The following is a 6,558-nucleotide window of genomic DNA, read 5'->3' on the forward strand; positions in this document are numbered from 1 at the left end:
AAAGCTAAAGAAAAATAGATCTTTGCCCTTTAAGAAACTGTTTTGTAATGAAGGAGAAACATGGCTGTGAACAGGAAAATTACTCAGGAACTCTTACAAAACAACATATAGCATTTTATCAGTTGTAAACATGCTAAGTAACCCTGGTGGCACAGTGGTTTAGGTGCTCAGCTGCTGACCAAAAGGTTGATTTGCACTCACCAGTCACTCCATAGGAGAAAGATGTGGCAGTTTGCTTCCGTAAGAGATTTACAGCCTTGGAAACCCTATGGGGCTCAAAGTTATGAAAACAACTTAGCCATAAGTAAACACCTTGAGAGAGTAAGTCACTGGGCCTGAGGGCTCAGGGCCACAGTATCAGGTGACTTCAAGATCACTTGGCATAACACAGCCACAAAGACACTGTTCTACATTTCACTTTGATGAGTAGCAACTGGGGTCTTAATAGCTTGTGAGCAGCCATCTAAGGTGCAACTATTGGATCTGAAGCAAAGAAGAATAAGGAAAATCAAAGATGTATGGCAACAATGATTCCAAAGGACTAGTAGACAAGGTGAACTTGAGCCTCCACAATCCTGAGAGAAGAACTAGACAGAGCCCAGCTACTACAACTGACTGCTCTGAAAGGAATCACAATAGGAGTCCTGGATAGAGTGGAAAATAAACATGAAACAAAACTCAAAATCATAACAAAGACCAGACTTATTGGTCTGATACAGACTGGTGGAACTCGCACAGCTATGGCCCTTAATCATCCGTCAAGCCTGGAACTGAACTCACCCCCATGTTCAACTTTCATCCAAACAACAGATAGGCCTATAAAGTGAGCAATAATACCAAGGAGGTATGCAGTTCTTAGAACACTCAACCATAAAAGATCCAAAGGACAGCATTTGCCCAAGAAGAAATCTCAGAAGGCTGGAAGGGATAGGAAAGAAGGACAAATGCAAATGGAAATATAGGGAGGAAGTAGCAAGAGTGCTATTACTTTGTGGGGATTGCAATCAATATTACAAAACAAATTGTGCATGAATGCTTGAATGGAAACCTAATTTGCTCTGTAAACTTTAACCAAATCACAGTAAAAAGTTAAAAGAAAGAAAGAAACTCTATGGTGCTGTTCTATTCTGTTCTACAGGGTTACTATGAGTCAGAACCAGCTTGTAGCAATGGGTTGGGTTTGGAGTTTGGACACTGCATGCCATTTCACATTTTAATTTCTCAGGATGTATTTTAAAATTAATTGAATGTAAGAGTTTATTTAATTTCTTGGTGGTACACAAAATAACACATCTTACAATGCATGGCTTCTTAGCTCAAGGAAATACTCTCTCTGCACACTGGAATAATTAAAAGGCAATTTATTTTACAGCAATCAACAAATGTTTATTCATCAAAAAGCAAATGTGTGTGTGTGTGTGTGTGTATTTAACAAATTTAATATCTCTTACCACAATAACTAGAGGTCATCAGTATGAACCTTATTGATTCCCACTGCTTGGCTCAGGCCCAACTTCCTCTTTCTTAAAATGCAGACACAGCCTTAAGTCCCTCAGCTGTGGTTTGAAGCAGCCTCCATAAATGAGTCAAATGATTTCAAAATATTTTTAAATGATTTTCAAATTATAATGTAACCAGTGGATTAAAAGTACATTAAAACTTGTCACATAGGCAGAATATCAGCACAAACAAAATGGTATGGAAGTTCAGACAGAAGGAGCATACAGTGTTCATGTAGCTACTGTGTTTGAGGTGTCCTTTCAGAGAAGTAGAATCTCAACAGGTAAATTTGAGGGGGAAGTTGTTTTGATGGAGAAGCCCTTGTGACACAGGAGCAGGAACACACAGAGTATTTGCAGAATGGTGCTATAAGCAGGTCACATGTAGACCTGCAAAAGGTCAGAGTACTAGCCAACAGAATTCAACAGCATTTCAAAAAAAATAATACATAGCAACCAAATAGGATTCATACCAGGTATGCATGGATGGCTCAACATGAGAAAATGAATCAATGTAATCCACCACATAAATAAAACAAAAGAAAAGAATCACATGATCATCACAATTGATGCAGAAAAGACATTTGATAAAGTCTAACATCCATTCCTGATATAAAAAAAAAAAAAAACTCTCAGCAAAATAGGAATAGAATAATGAAGCAATCTATAGATAAAATGTAATCCTGATGCAAATTCCAACAGCATTCTTTCACAAAATGGGGAAATTAATCACCAACTTTATATGGAAAGGAAAGAGATCTCAGCTAAATAAAGCATTATTGAAGAAGAACATATAGGAAGCCCTCACACTAAAGCCACAGAAGTCAAAACAGCCTTGTATGGGTACATCAATAGACACACAGACAAATGTAACATAATTGAGAACCCAGACGTAATTCCATCCACCCATGGACAGCTGGTCTTCAATAAAGGGCCAAAGTCCATTAAATGGGAAAGAGACAATCTCTTAAGTATATGGTGCTGGCAAAATTGGATGTCTATTTGTAGAAGAATTAGACAGGATCTATTCTTCACACCATACACAAAACTAACTCAAAGTGGATCAAAGACCTAAATATAAAACCTAAAACTATAAGGTTTATGTGTTTGGTTACCTCTAGTGCTGCTCTAACAGAAAATACCTTATATGAGTGGTCTTAACAAACAGGGATTTATTCTCTTACAGTTTAGGAGACTAGAAGTCTGAGTTCAAAGCACCAGCCCCTCAACCTTGGGCTTCAGCTCTGCCTCTTCCTCCTGGCCCACTGAAACTAGAGGCTTCTCTTAACTTAAACAGCTGCTGGATGCTCAGGCTGACAAACCCAAGTAAAATGACACATTCCCAAAATGATCAAACCACATGGCAGAGCACTAATTCAAGTTCATTAACAGTCCCAAGATCAACAGACAACATGGCAGGCCGTTGAGATGAAGACTCGTCTATATGCAGGGTCCAAGCATGCCAAAAAGCTCAAGACCTTTCTCCAAATGTCTTCGTATATACTGGGAGCAGATTACAGTGTGGTAGTTAAGTTTGTGTGTCAACTTGGCTGGGCCTGATTGAGTGGCTGGGCAGCTGAATGTAGTATTCCCCATGATGAGACTGGTAATCAACTCCATGGTAGAATCTACTGTGAGCAGCTGAGTAGCTGCATTTGGGTATGTGATCTGCTTCCTGTATATAAGATACAGCTTTGGGAATGGTCTCTAGTTTATGGCACTCTTGAACCTTGCATGTAGCCATGTCACATTGTTCAGCAGCCTGCCATGCTCTGCTGACCTTGGGACTTTCAATGCACTTGAATTAATGGCCTGCCGTGTGGTTTGGTAACATCAGGACTGTGCCTTTTTGCTTGTCAACCATGAGTTTGTCAGCCTCAGCAGCCAGCAGCTGAGTGAAGAAAAGCCTCCAGGTTCAGTGGGCCAGGAGCAGGAAGCAGAGCTGAGGCTCAAGGTTGAGAGGCTTTCACCCAGCCCCTAGAGCCTGGCACCTTGAACTTGGGCTGAAAGCCTCCTAACTATGAGAGAATAAACTCCTGTTTGTTCAAGCCATCTCATTTGTGGTACATATTCTTGTCAGAGCAGTACTACGTAACCAGAACAGGCGGCTACTCAGCTGCTCACAGTAGATTCCACCACGGAGTTGATTACCAGGCCCATCATGGGGAATAACTACATCCAGCTGCTCAGCCACTCAAACCCAGGCCCAGCCAAGTTGACATACAACTTAACTATCACATCATGGAAGAAAAATAGGGGCAATGCTAACCAAAACCAATCAAACTCATTGCCATCGAGTCGATTCCAACTCATAATGACCACTTTTGGTTTTCGAGGTGGTAAATCTTTATGGAAGTAGATTGCCCAGTCTTCCTTCTGCAGAGTGGCTGGTGAGTTTGAATCACCAACCTTCTGGTTAGCAGTCAAATGCCTTAGGCACTACACCACCAGAACTCCTAATACACAGCATAAATAGAATACCAAACATAAATAAAAATGCACAAACAACAGAAGGTAAACTAGATAAAAATTAAACACTTATGCTCATCAAAAGACTTATTTAAAAGAGTAAAAAGGAAACCTACAGTCTGGGAAAAAAAATGTTCACAATAATATATCTTACAAGAGACTGAGCTCCAAAATTTATAGACAATATCAACAACCTCAACAACAACAACAACAAAAAAAAAAAAAAATGAGCAAAGAATATGAAAAGACACTTCAACAAAGAAGACATTCAGGTGGCCAACAAATATATGAAGAAATGCTTGCAGTCATTAGCCATTAGAGAGACTGTGATGCAGTGAATTACTTTCCATGAGCCTTCTAGCTATAGTCCTCCATTTTGTGATGTATTGTAAATCCTAGTTGCCAAAAAGGCAAGGAGGCCACATCTTCTGACTTCCTCTAAGCACATAAGAGGAGGACAGAATCACTATCAGCAACCCAAGGCCTATTCCTGCAAGGCCTGACATGCTGCCTCCTCCCTCCAGCCCTTTTACCAACCATTCCTCCCAAAGCACCCACCACCTCTCTGCTGGGTTTGATAATTTGCTTCAGTGGCCACATGGAACTCACAGATTACGGGGTTTATTAGGGAAGCACCAGGCTACAATTCAAATTCAGGAAAAACGCTCAGTCTCTGTCCCAGCCCACCATCTCTCAGACAACAGTGTCTCACAGTCTCTCTCCCAGCAGTGTGTTCTTTGGTGTCTCACTCAGCAATGCGTATCTCTTGCATCTCTTTCCCAGCAGCACGTGTCTCTTTCAGCAGCACATCTTCCTTAACCAGCAGTCAGAGTTCCGCCTCAAGGAGGCCTCTTCTTGAGCCTGGCAGAGTGGCCAAATTAGCCAATCATAACATCAGAATTCTAAGCACCTGAGAGAGAGCGGGAACCTCCCAAAACATTGTTTTGTGCTGCTCTCACAGAAATACCCCAGGTGGACAACTTTAGCAATCAGGAGCTCCTCAGTTGCTTATGGCAAATTCCACCTCAGAGTTTACAAAGACATGGGTAGAAAAGCCACACTAAGTAATTTAATACACCACACTAGTCTCTCTACCTAATGTTATGGTTCCATTTTGGAGTGAGTTGTCCATTATGTTAATGAGGCAGGACTGGAGTGGGGTGTATCTTGAGTCATCACCTTACTAGATAGTGTGACTCAAGTCTCCACCCTTAGTTTCCTTGAGGATATGGTATGCATCCAATATATGTGAAAACACTGGCAAAGTTTTCTCTCTTGCTCTGGATCCTGCGTCTGGTTCATCATCATCTGACCTCCTGTTCTTGGGACTTGAGACAGCAGCTTATTATTTAACCTGATTCAGCAGCTTTCCACACCCTTGTGAGCCAGTAGCCCATCGTCTGATCGTCCAATTTGGGTTTGTCAGATCCTGCATCCACATGAGGGAGGAGACGCCTCCAGACTAAGGTCTAACCCACAAATTTGGGACTTGCCAGCCTCTACAAACATATGACCCATTTTTTTGGTGGCCTGTGAATTCTGTGAGACATTACAGCAAACTACAGAACCCTAAGATGGGAGGGAAAATACTGAAGGGAGGAGAAGATGATGTTAGAGATGATAGAGTGGTACAGCAGTTTGGAAAAGTTGGACATTTGGGACATCTTTAACTTTCATCTCATAGGGACCAGCCTTATGCTGATCCTTCTACAAGAAATTATTTGTGCAGAGATGCAAATCAAAACAACAATGAGATATCATCTCACCCTGGAAATAATAGCAATGATCAAAAAACCCCAAAACAACAAATGTTGGCAAGGATATGGAGAGATTGGAACACTCATACACTGCTGGTGGGATTGCAAAATGGTACAAACACTGTGGAAAATGGTATGACACTTCCTTAAAGAGTTGGAAATAGATACCATATGATCCAACAATGCCACTACTAGGAATATATCCTACAGAAATAAGAGCCATGACACGAATAGATATATGCATGCCCATGTTCATCACAGCACTATTCACATTAACAAAAGATGGAAACAACCTGAGTGCCTATCAATGATAAATAGATAAACTATGGTACATATACACAATACAATACTATGCAACATTAAAGAATAAAAATGAATCCATGAGACATCTCATAACATGGATGAACCTGGAGGACATTCTGCTGAGTGAAGTAGTGAAATCCCAAAAGGATTGTATTATATTGTATGAGACCACTAATATAAAAAGTCAAGAAAAGTTACACACAGAAAGAAACATTCTTCGTTGTTTACCAGGAATGGGGGGAGGAGGGAGGAAAAATCACTAACTAGAGAGTAGATGTGTATTAACTTGGGTGAAGGAAAAGACAATATAAAATAAAGAAAATGTCAGCATAACACAACCAAGGCAAAGGATACATTCACAATCCTGCAATAACAGTAATAACAAACAATAATTTACACATGGACACATATGTAGATATATAAGCTAAATAGGTGTAGGATGGTATATGGAAGTATTAAAAAAAAAAAAAAAAAACTCACTGCTGTCAAGTCAGATAACTCATAGTGACCCCTCCTTGGGTTTCCGAGGC

This window comes from Orycteropus afer, unplaced genomic scaffold (genome assembly GCF_000298275.1).
Source record: "Orycteropus afer afer isolate SDZICR_OR568_19922 unplaced genomic scaffold, OryAfe1.0 scaffold00126, whole genome shotgun sequence".
NCBI lineage: Eukaryota > Metazoa > Chordata > Mammalia > Tubulidentata > Orycteropodidae > Orycteropus > Orycteropus afer.